Raw genomic sequence first — 13,262 nt, 5'->3', positions numbered from 1 at the left:
CTGGCTCATTTTTCATCTTATTACTGCGGACTTGTAATTAAAGGGGAACATCCTACAGGAAAAGGGCTAACCTTCAAGCCAGGCACCATTTAGCCGTAACTCTCTCAGCAGTGTTGGAATCATTTTTCTCTTAGGTGGAGTCAAAAAATATTTTTGTTTCATGCTTATACACACAGTGGGTGAAGTTTTGGTTTCAGTGTTTAAGAGGACAATCCAGTAACTCTAACAGTCAAGCTCTAACATAGATTTCCGTTCAAAGGGAGCAGGTTTAACTTAAGAACAAACATATTTAAATAACAGTAAAAGGCCTTTAGTTCCAACAAGCCGATCCCTTTTTTCACAGGTCAACTACATCCATCTGCCTTCTCACCATATCCCTTAATCCTTTCCCTCTACAGAACACATCAAATTGCCTCTTGAACCCATTTATACCGCCAATTTCAAAGGTAACTTGTTCCACAACTCAATTATCCTTTGGCTCAATAAAATTCTGCCTGGCTTCGCTTGTTACTCCTAACTTTCTAATTTTTAAATTTGGTGTTTTAACCCTTCACCATAGTGAGCAATTTTCTTGGATAAACTTTCTCAATTTCCCTCATAATCTTGAAAACTTCAATGAGGTCATCTTAAAGCATCCTCTTTTTCAAAGAAAGCAACCCCAGCTTCCTCAAGCTTTTGTCATAAGTTGTTTGTCATTATTATTGCTTGCCTTTATATCATCTCAGGGACAACAGTATCCTTCATTTCTAACCTTGACTGTCTTTTGAACTTAGCGGCTATTTATAGGATGATTTTTTACCAATTTCTAATCTGGCCATTAGATGTAGTACCCCATAATGGCAAAGTGCTTTCTTTCAAAGGAGAGAAATATTCAGCAAGGAAACCTGTCCCATGTCCCAAAGCTTGAACCCTGTCAGACTTATGGAACAGTATTGGCAGTGGCATCTGCAGTTGATGGGTGAGAATTAATAAACGTTAATGAGGAGAAAAATGATCTAAAAAAAATCATTTAAGAAACATTCAAAGCAGCACAGTGGTATAGCAGGTTGGAGCATCAACACCCAGCACCACAAGATGGTAAGTTCAGTCTCTCATCTCACTGAGTTCTTATTCTCAGTCTTGTCGCTGTGTGGATGTGCCAAATGGAGGCCAGGTGCTTCCTCACAAGGTGGAAGTGAGAACTAGGAAGAGAATCAATCCTGAGCTACTTTCATGCACCTGTTGGCGGTGTTCAGAACAGTGTTGACAGTGGCCTTGGAGCTGGTCACCTACCTACCCTGTCATTGAATGGCGTATGAAGAACAGAGACTGAGGAGAAAATATAGGTGGCTTACCCTAAAGTATAAGCTGTACAGTGAAGCCTAAGTTCAGTGGCCGCCCATGTACTAATCACAAATAGTTGCAGTAACCCAGCAATAAACCATCATTCTGTCCTGTTCACCCAGGGATGATACATAATGTTGGGAACAAAGAGGAGAAATGAAGAGAAAATAAATAGAATACCTAATTTTAAAAAATCTATGTTTATGGCTAGCTTTTTCATGCAGCTGGTATCTTTTGACCCCCTCTGGTTCCTATTCATGTATGTAAGAGTATGTTTACCAGTTGATACCGGTGCCGGTTTAGATTAATGCTACACCAGCAGACCCAAGTAACACATCTGGCATTGCATTGCCATCTGGCCAGGTCCAACAAAGATTTGGGCACCGAAGTGTAGAGCTTCACTCAACTTGATCCAAATGCTGATCCAATTTTAGCTGAGAACCAATAAAATCAGATGAAATATTAAAAATAAGCTAACATTGAAAATGAAAACGGATCTTTTTAAGCTTCGTTTCTCTCTGAGGTGGTCTCACACCATTTGCCTAAAGTTGATTCAGGAAACTTCACACTCAAATTATACTGCACAGTTTGTGTCTATGCAAAGGTCAACCTGCTTCAGATCAACACAAAAGGGAGATTTTCTGAGTCCTGGGTGGGGGGGGGGTAGATTTTGATTTTGTGCGATAGTGCAGGACAGGTGATGGCGAATCGGCAGCCCGTTTCACATCTCTCCCGATTTTTATTTCCATTAAAGTCAATGGAGATGAAGATCGAGAGATTTAAAATGGTCTGTCGATACGCTATCACCCGTTTTACACTATCGCACAAAGTCAAAATCACTGCTCTCACTAGTCGCGAGCGCATATTGGAAAAGTGTGGACCGGGTGACAATGATTTTCTGGTACATGCTTGTGTCAGCCAAGGTAACTTGCCACGGGACAGAAAATCTACCCTAAAATGTGTAGCACAACCGGCCTGTAAGAAATTCTTAGAAAATGACAGGAAGAAAAAGTCGTCATTCTGGGTTTAGCAGCAAGTAGCTGGTTAACCCTCCGAAAGCTCCAGCAATGAGTGTAGAAGTTTATCATTTTAACTTATTCGGAGAGCACAATACATGAGATGAGGAAGCATTCTGGGCAGCCACATATGTCTTTACTTCTACTTTAGATTATACAGCATTGAATCCCACAAAAGAAAATCATTTTTACAGAAGGTTTGGGACTGATAAGTTTTGAGAGAGTACATTCCGTATTAAAAGGATTCATTTAGGTTGCTGCTCCATTTGCTTTTATTGAAAAAAAAGCCCATCAGCATTGCAAAAATGCCGCTGCCAAAGGTAGTTTGTCACCTAATGCAATTGACAATTAACAGCACCATCACTGTCTTAGTAAAACATTATGCTTTCTGTCATTAAATGGAATAATATTTCATCATCACTTTATGAAAACTGATAATGAAAGTGTAAAAAAAAAAGAAATATAATAATATTGCAGCTAAAATATTTCTTCTGCTTCCCAACTTTATCATGATTTGCATAAGAATGGAAAGAGCTCTGAAATACACTGAAGTGAAGGACTACCAATCTTGTAGAGCTCAGTGAAGCTCATGTACATCAAGGGTAGCCTTGCATTCTTTCCCTGAAAGCTCACATTTGTCGGCAGCAATGCTGATCTGCACCAAGGTTCATGAACACCACTGAACTCGGATAACTCTTGCTTGGTAGGCTGAACCAATAGATGGCTGAACCAATAGATGGCATGTAGTGGTTTCTCATTGAGTTCAAATGCAGGCCGGGGGACTAGAAATCACTGGCAGCATTGTCACCTTACTGCACTCGTATCAAATTCCTCTCCCCGCTATTTTAACAGAGGAGTTAACCCTTTTAAAAATAAGCAGGTTAACACCGCCAGAAAAATAGGGAAAAGAGGAATTTGAAACCTGGAATTCTCTCCCCTAAAAGGCTGTGGATGCTAGGGGACAATTGCAGCTTTCAAGACTAAGAGCGACAGATTTTTGCAGAACACCTCTGTTCAGTCTGCAAGCGTGACCCTGACCTTCCGGTCGCTTGCCATTTTAATTCTCCATCCCACTCCCACTCTGACCTCTCTGTCTTCGGCCTCCTACACTGTTCAAATGAAGCTCAACAGAAGCTCGAGGAACAGCACCTCATCTTCCGATTAGGCACTTCACAACTTTCTGGACTCAACATTGATTTCAGGTCATAACCACTGCTCCCATTTTTTCAGACAGCAGGTGCTGGTACTGGTTCTACTGTTGCCATTTACAGCTCCTCTAGACCGATCTTTTGTTTCTTAACATGTCCCATTACCATCCCCTTTGTCTTGCACCATCATCCCTTTTGTCATTTGGTCGCTCCTGCCCTCCACCCTATCACAGACCTTCCCTTTTGTTCTTCCCCCTCCCCCACCTTTTTCCCTGGCTGTGCACTTGCTTAAAAACAGCTAAATCTTAAACTTCTTTCAGTTCTGATAAAAGATCACCAACCTGGGATGAGAGTATTGTCCTGTGAGGAGAGATTGAGTAGAATGGGCCTATATTCTCTGGAGTTTAGAAGAATGAGAGTTGATCTCAATGAAACATAAAATTCTTAGAGGGCTTGAAAGAATAAATGCAGAGAGGTTGTTTCCCCTGGCTGGAGAGTCTAGAACTAGGGGGCATAGTCTCAGGATAAGGGGTGGACGATTTAGGACTGAGATGAGGAGGAATTTCTTCACTCAGAGAGTGGTTAATCTTTGGAATTCTCTATCCTAGGGGACTGTGGATGAGATCGATAGATTTTTGGACTCTCGGAGAATCAAGGGATATGGGGATCAGGCGGGAAAGTGGAGTTGAGGTCGAAGATCTTATTAAATGGCAGAGCAGGCTCGAGGGGCCGTATGGCCTACTCCTGCTCCTATTTCTTATGTTCTTAAATTCTTACCTGAAACGTTAACTCTGTTTCTTACTACACAGACATTGCTGGACCTGCTGAGTTTTTCCAGCATTTTCTGTTTTTATTTATCAACAGATTTTTGTTAGGTAAGGGTATCAAGGGATATGGAGCTAAGGCAGGTAAATGGAACTGAGGTACAGATGAGCCATGATCTAATTGAATGGCAGAGCAGGCTCGAGGGGCTGAATAACCGACTCCCTGTTCCCATGCTCCTATGAAACGAGTGCATTAAGTGTTCACACGATCACACTGCTGATAGTCATGTCCAGGCTCCAGTAGGCGGTCAACAGTAACGACAACAACTTGTATTTATATAGAACCTTTAATGTTAAAGAACACCCCAAAACGCTTCACAGAGACGTAATCATAGAATCATAGAATCTTACAGTACAGAAGGAGGCCATTTGGAACATCGGGCTCGAATTTAGCAGGCCTGCGGGTTCCCAGCGGGTGGTCCTCCGGGAGCGTCAAAAACGCGAACGGCGAAATTAGTGGGTTGCCCACGCGATCGTAGCAGGCAATCCACTAATAGGATCCAATTACCTGCTCCTCCGGGGTCCACGGCGCTGGCCTGCGCGTCGGTCGGGCTGCGCATGCGCAGTACGATCTGTCAGCTGGAGGCTCTCTAGTTAAAGGGGCAGTCCTCCACTGACAGATGCTGCAACCAATGGAACAAATTGCAGCATGGAGCAGCCCAGGGGGAAGGCTGCTCCCAGTTTAATGATGCCTCACCCCAGGTATCATCAGATGGGGTGAGGAGGAGGGGGAGGACACAGATCTTCCCCCCGGCGGGCGGGAGGAAGCGGCCTGCCTCTGCCACCAAGAAGGCCTGGCTCGAGGTGGCAGAGGGGGTCACCTGCGCCACCAACATATGGCCCACCTGCATACAGTGCAGGAGGCGCTGCAATGACCGCAGTAGGTCCGCCACAGTGAGAACACAAAGTCTTTCCCCTACACTCCGTCTGCCACAACACTGCCCCCACCCCACATCTCCTTCGGCACCGCCAACACTATTCTGTCACATCACCCTTCATGCCCACTCACACCCCATCCTCATCTTACCTCCACCTACTCACCTCGCCAGTACTCATCCTGCCACTAACACGCGACCCAATCCTCATACAATCTCATGGCTCCATCCCATACTCACCCTCTCGTGCATCTCCCTCACGGCCAGCCTCACTCAACCTGCCACCACCTGTGCTGCAGCCACAGGGCATGCATCACATATGTGCAGTAGGCAGGGTAAGGCAAACGTCTCGTCAGCATGAAGGGGGTGCACAAGGGTGTCTGAGGGTTTGTCATGGGTGTTACCCATATTGAATTTCAGAGCCACAAACAGCACACATTATATTGACACCACCACTGCCATGTCTCCGCGAATCCTGTCCATTGTGTCCAATAATGCCCGCTCCTGGGTATCACTATGAGGACCCACCACTGATGCCACCCATCGTGTTACTGCAGAGTAGGTGCAGGTGTATTTGGAGGGCTCGTCCGCGCAGACGACTGAGAGACATCGGCGGTGTAGCCGGCTGCACCCTGGAAGGATGCGGAGGAGAAGGTGTGGAGGACAGTGGTGACTTTGCCAGCGACAGGTAAGCAGTTGGTGCTGGGGCCAGCCAGGAGCAGCTCGGCATGAAAGAGGCTGCAGATCTCCACGACTACATGTCGAGCGAATCTGCGCCTCCCTGTGCACTGCTGCTCGGAGAGGTCCGGGGAGCTGCGCCTCGGTCTGTGGACCCTGTGGCGAGGGTAGTGCCCTCTGCGACGCGTCTCTCTCTGCGGTAGCCCTCCCTCCTGCTGTGCAGGTGGGCGTGCAACCACACCGTGTTGGGGGGATCCACGTCTCTGCGGCGGACGGCGTGGACTGCGAGGCTGCTGGTGCTGGTCATGCTCTTCGTCCTCCGAGGGTGTCCACACACCACCCAACTGGCAGGTGTTGGTCTGAGGGGTTGTGCAGGGTAGGTGTGTGGGTCCTCGGACTGGGGCTGCGGTTTCGTGTCGGTCTGTCCTCTGGCTTGGCCGGGGGGTGGTGGGGGGCAGGGGTTGCCCTAGGTGACGCGGTGGCCTCCTGCGTGGATGAGGGCTCTCCCCCGTGGAGCGCACCTTGGCACCTGCCACAGGCTGCTGGCTGCAACACGCCTGGTTTGAAGGGTCCTGTTTCCCCCAGTGTGGGAAACTGACTGCCTTGAACCTAAAATCCCACACTTCCTCTTTTGACAGCTGCTTCAGCTCATTAACTGACCACAACGAGCAAGTTAAGTACTCTCAAGTGGAACCCCGCTGGCTTTAATTGCCTGCGGGATTCCCACCAGTGGGGCTTTCGCGCGCAGCCCCGCACGTCAGCGCGGTACCCAGAAGTGGCCGGGATTTCGTCCGAATCCGGTCACGTGATCGGAGATCGGGATTTTCGGGGCCCCCCCGCTGGAAACCCGCAGGTAACCCGACCCTAAAATCGAGCCCATCGTGTCTAAGCCGGCTCTTTGAAAGAGCTGTCCAATTTAATCTCGCATCCCAGCTTTGTCCCCATAACCCTGCAAATTAGTCCTCTTCAAGTACATGTCCTCTTGTGGTGATTCCACCACCTTTCAGGTAGTCTGTTCCAGATCTTAACAAACCCTGTGCCAAAAAATTTCTCCTCATTTCCCCTCTAATATACCTCCTGCTCAGGTATGGAATGGAAGGTTATGTATGCCAAGGCACTCGAGGTTTGAAAATGAAAGTTTTGATATTGTACCAGAGAAAGGTACACTTGATGCAATGATGGTGGATGAAAAGGATCCTTGGAATGTATCACAGAAACAACAGGAATTATAGGCCAAGTTTTGAAAGAGGTTAGTCGCATTCTGAGGAAAGAAGGACACTTTATTTCCATCACATCACATTCCATCACATTTGCACAGCCTCATTTTCGGAAGCAGCTTTACGCCAGAAGGGACCACAGACCGCATGGGTACGGTAGCATAGTGGTTATCTTACTGGACGAGTAATCCAGAGGCCTGGACTAAAAATCCAGAGCCATGGCAGCTGGCGAATTTAAATTCAATTAATTAAATAAAAATCTGGAATTAAAATACTAGTATCAGTAATGGTAGCCATGAAACTACCGGATTGTCGTAAAAACCCATCTGGTTCACTAATGTCCTTCAGGGAAGGAAATCTGCCGTCCTTACCCGGTCTGGCCTAAATGTGACTCCAGACCCACAGCAATGTGGTTGATTCTTAATTGCCCTCTGAAATGGCCTAGCTAACTACTCAGTTGTAAAATCTCGCTACGAAAAGTCATAATAAGAATAAAACCGGACGGACCACCCGGCATCGGACCACTAGGCACCGGACACGATAAAAGCAAACCAAGCCCAGTCGACCCTGCAAAGTCCTCCTCTCTAACATCTGGGGACTTGTGCCAAAATTGGGAGAGCTGTCCCATAGACTAGTCAAGCAACAGCCTGACATAGCCATACTCACAGAATCACACCTTTCAGCCAATGTCCCAGACTCTTCCATCACCATCCCTGGGTATGTCCTGTCCCAGGGGCAGGACAGACCCACCAGAGGTGGCGGTACAGTGATATACAGTCAGGCGGGAGTGGCCCTGGGAGTCCTCAACATTGACTCTGGACCCCATGAAATCTCATGACATCAGGTCAAACATGGGCAAGGAAACCTCCTGCTGATTACCACCTCCCCCCTCCCTCAGCTGATGAATTAGTCCTCCTCCTTGTTGAGCACCACTTGGAGGAAGCACTGAGGGTAGCAAGGGCACAGAAATGTACTCTGGGTGGGGGACTTCAATGTTCATCACCAAGAATGGCTCAGTAGCACCACTGCTGGCCGAGCTGGCCGAGTCCTGAAGGACATAGCTGCCAGACTGGGCCTGCGACAGGTGGTGAGCGAACCAACACGAGGGAAAAACTTACTTGACCTCGTCCTCACCAATCTACCTGTTGCAAATGCATCTGTCCATGACAGTATTGGTAGGAGTGACCGCCGCACCATCCTTGTGGAGACGAAGTCCCATCTTCGCACTGAGGACACCATCCAATGTGATAAATTGGGCCAGTGGGCCGATGAATGGCAGATGGAGTTTAATTTAGATAAATGTGAGGTGATGCATTTTGGGAGATCGAATCGGGCCAGGACCTACTCCGTTAATGGTAGGGCGTTGGGGAGAGTTATAGAACAAAGAGATCTAGGAGTACAGGTTCATAGCTCCTTGAAAGTGGAGTCACAGGTGGATAGGGTGGTGAAGAAGGCATTCGGCATGCTTGGTTTCATTGGTCAGAACATTGAATACAGGAGTTGGGATGTCTTGTTGAAGTTGTACAAGACATTAGTAAGGCCACACTTGGAATACTGTGTACAGTTCTGGTCACCCTATTATAGAAAGGATATTATTAAACTAGAAAGAGTGCAGAAAAGATTTACTAGGATGCTGCCGGGACTTGATGTTTTTTTTTTTATTCGTTCACGGGATGTGGGCGTCGCTGGCAAGGCCGGCATTCATTGCCCATCCCTAATTGCCCTCGAGAAGGTGGTGGTGAGCCGCCTTCTTGAACCGCTGCAGTCCGTGTGGTGACGGTTCTCCCACAGTGCTGTTAGGAAGGGAGTTCCAGGATTTTGACCCAGCGACAATGAAGGAACGGCGATATATTTCCAAGTCGGGATGGTGTGTGACTTGGAGGGGAACGTGCAGGTGGTGTTGTTCCCATGCGCCTGCTGCCCTTGTCCTTCTAGGTGGTAGAGGTCGCGGGTTTGGGAGGTGCTGTCGAAGAAGCCTTGGCGAGTTGCTGCAGTGCATCCTGTGGATGGTGCACACTGCAGCCACAGTGCGCCGGTGGTGAAGGGAGTGAATGTTTAGGGTGGTGGATGGGGTGCCAATCAAGCGGGCTGCATTATCTGGGATGGTGTCGAGCTTCTTGAGTGTTGTTGGAGCTGCACTCATCCAGGCAAGTGGAGAGTATTCCATCACACTCCTGACTTGTGCCTTGTAGATGGTGGAAAGGCTTTGGGGAGTCAGGAGGTGAGTCACTCGCCGCAGAATACCCAGCCTCTGACCTGCTCTCGTAGCCACAGTATTTATATGGCTGGTCCAGTTAAGTTTCTGGTCAATGGTGACCCCCAGGATGTTGATGGTGGGGGATTCGGCGATGGTAATGCCGTAGAATGTCAAGGGGAGGTGGTTAGACTCTCTCTTGTTGAAGATGGTCATTGCCTGGCACTTATCTGGCGCGAATGTTACTTGCCACTTATCAGCCCAAGCCTGGATGTTGTCCAGGTCTTGCTGCATGCAGGCTCGGACTGCTTCATTATCTGAGGGGTTGCGAATGGAACTGAACACTGTGCAGTCATCAGCGAACATCCCCATTTCTGACCTTATGATGGAGGGAAGGTCATTGATGAAGCAGCTGAAGATGGTTGGGCCTCGGACACTGCCCTGAGGAACTCCTGCAGCAATGCCCTGGGGCTGAGATGATTGGCCTCCAACAACCACTACCATCTTCCTTTGTGCTAGGTATGACTCCAGCCACTGGAGAGTTTTCCCCCTGATTCCCATTGACTTCAATTTTACTAGGGCTCCTTGGTGCCACACTCGGTCAAATGCTGCCTTGATGTCAAGGGCAGTCACTCTCACCTCACCTCTGGAATTCAGCTCTTTTGTCCATGTTTGGACCAAGGCTGTAATGAGGTCTGGAGCCGAGTGGTCCTGGCGGAACCCAAACTGAGCATCGGTGAGCAGGTTATTGGTGAGTAAGTGCCGCTTGATAGCACTGTCGACGACACCTTCCATCACTTTGCTGATGATTGAGAGTAGACTGATGGGGCGGTAATTGGCCGGATTGGATTTGTCCTGCTTTTTGTGGACAGGACATACCTGGGCAATTTTCCACATTGTCGGGTGGATGCCAGTGTTGTCGCTGTACTGGAACAGCTTGGCTAGAGGCGCAGCTAGTTCTGGAGCACAAGTCTTCAGCACTACAGCTGGGATGTTGTCAGGGCCCATAGCCTTTGCTGTATCCAGTGCACTCAGCCGTTTCTTGATATCACGTGGAGTGAATCGAATTGGCCGAAGACTGGCTTCCGTGATGGTGGGGATATCGGGAGGAGGCTGAGATGGATTATCCACTCGGCACTTCTGGCTGAAAATGGTTGCAAACGCTTCAGCCTTGTCTTTTGCACTCACGTGCTGGACTCTGCCATCATTGAGAATGGGGATGTTTGCAGAGCCTCCTCCTCCCGTTAGTTGTTTAATTGTCCACCACCATTTACGACTGGATGTGGCAGGACTGCAGAGCTTTGATCTGATCCGTTGGTTGTGGAATCGCTTAGCTCTGTCTATAGCATGTTGCTTCCGCTGTTTAGCATGCATGTAGTCCTGAGTTGTAGCTTCACCAGGTTGGCACCTCATTTTTAGGTACGCCTGGTGTTGCTCCTGGCATGCTCCCTCTCCCCGTCTATTGTCTCAGGTTGAAACTCACTGTTTGCAGCTTCAGGGTCCTATTTGACCCCGAGCTGAGCTTCTGACCCCATAGCCTCTCAATCACAAAGACCGCAAACTTCTGTAACATGGCCCACCTCTGCTCTTGTCTAAGCCCACCTGCTGCTGAAACCCTCATCCAGTGTCACCTCCAGTCTCGACTGCTCGAATGCTTTTCTGGTTGGCCTACCATCCTCCACGCTATGTAAACGTCAGCTCATTTAAAACTCTGCAGTTCATATCCTTTCCCACACCAACTTCCACTCGTCCATCACTTCTATCCTTGCATTGGCCACCAGTCCCGCAACACCTCCAATTTAAATGGATTGATAGCAAGGGTACAGAGTATGTGGCGGGGTCCAATGACAACGACTTTGGTCTTCCCAATGTTTAACTGGTTAAAATTCCAACTCCTGCAAGACTGGATGGCAGTAGATATAATAATGAACGCAGGTCAGTGGACCAACTGATCGCTCACCTGAATCATGTTCAATATGATGAAGGAGATGTCCAGCTACAAGTTAACCTTATGTCTATTTTTAATTAAGACATTCTCCTGATTACCTAAAGTTGGATTTCTGTCGTCAGCATGACAGCACTTAAAGGAAAAGGAGCAACATAAGATGGGGGGAGGGTAGTGGGGCAGAGGAAAGAGTGAGACTCTATAACCAGTGTTGAAATCCAGCCCCAATCTAGTAGTATGAAGGTCCCATGTGAAATGAGTTTGAACTGCCTTAACCCAATTTGTAATGGGCATTTGGCAATCTCACACAGAGAGTCCACAGGATAATTGGGGGTAATTTTGATTTTGGCTGATCGTGTAAAACATGCGATATTGGATCAGCTGTCTGTTATACATCTCTCCTGATTTTCATTTCCACTGAAGTCAAAGCACTATTTGAAGAACAGCAGGGGGTTCTCCTAGTGTTGTGGCCGACATCCCTCCCTCAACCGAAACCAGATTAACTGATTATTCACCTCATTTTGATGTTTGTTGCACATTGCTGTGTGCAAACTGGCGGCCGTGTTTGCCTATATAAAAACAGTGACTTCACTTCAAAAGACATCCATTAATTTGGATATCCTGTAGATGTGATAAGGTACAAGGTAAATACATGTTTGACCTTCTCAGATCAAGTTTGAGACACATTGTTGGGGAAAAGTAGAGGGAAATTTACACTACATCAGAACCGTACTACACTTGATGTAGGAGTGCTTGATGTTGCTATTGAGTAGCCAAAATGGGAAAGTCTTCCATTCTTCAGCACCAACATCCATTATTTGGATGAGTTTTTAAGAACATCATAAAAACAACGTAGGGATGGGTCACCCTGACAATGGAGGATGTTGGTTTTGATCCACAGTGTTGCTAAGTAGCTACTTTTAGCCGTGTTATTCTGTTGAGGCAGCAAACACAGGCCAGTTGCGGGGAAGGATTAATTGGAGGGAAATTTACCTCTGGGCCTCTCCCTCATTCTTCCTAGCAAGGACAAAACAGCCCACTTGATTGGCACCTCATCCACCACCTTAAACATTCACTCCCTCCATCACCGGCGCGCTGTGATTGCAGTGTGTGCCATCTACAAGATGCACTGCAGCAACTCGTCAAGGCTTCTTCGACAGCACCTCCCAAACCTGCAACCTCTACCACTTAGAAGGACAAGGGCAGCAGGTACATGGGAACAACACCACCTGCACGTTCCCTTCCAAGTCACACACCGTCCCGACTTGGAAATATATCGCCGTTCCTTCATCGTCGCTGGGTCAAAATCCTGGAACTCCCTTCCTAACAGTATAGTGGGAGAACCTTCACCACACGGACTGCAGCGGTTCAAGAAGGCAGCTCACCACCACCTTCTCAAGGGGAATTAAGGATGGGCAATAAATGCTCGCCTTGCCAGCGATGCCCACATCCCATGAATGAATATTTTTAAAAAGGCATCAGGTGCTGAGGAGGCAAGGCAACTGAAGAAAAGCAGAGGGACTCATATCCTCTACAGCTTTTTATTACATTCATTACAGTTTCTTTTCTCTTTTCTATTTTTAAACAGCATGCAAAGGCATCCCTGGAGCTTTGATCAGTGAGGATCAGTTATGGTTCATTTATTGAAGATGATAGTATTACAGGAAAACATATTTTGGAAAACCCACTAGAATCAATATATAAGAGTAACAGAAGTAACTAAGAATTGATCCCCAGTGTGTCTCAACACCGCAATCTCAAAGGTCCAACTCAATTTTCTTATGACCAGCTGAGACCAGCCAGTTAGGTTTGAGGAGGAGCACTGGATTACAACATTGCTGAGAAAATCATTCCAAAGATGGACAGAAAGGAGATAAAAAATACTGAGGCATAAATTCACCTTGGGCCGTCGTGTACAATGGGCGGCAGTGAATCGGCAGCCTGTTTTGCATTCCACCCGATTATCTTTTCCGTTGACTTCAATGGTAAGAAAAAACTGAGCGGAGTGTAAATCAAGACTGCTGATTCACTACTGACCATTT

The sequence above is a fragment of the Heptranchias perlo genome, chromosome 1, assembly GCF_035084215.1.
Source record: "Heptranchias perlo isolate sHepPer1 chromosome 1, sHepPer1.hap1, whole genome shotgun sequence".
Taxonomy (NCBI): Eukaryota; Metazoa; Chordata; class Chondrichthyes; order Hexanchiformes; family Hexanchidae; genus Heptranchias; species Heptranchias perlo.
This window is presented reverse-complemented; position numbering follows the sequence as displayed.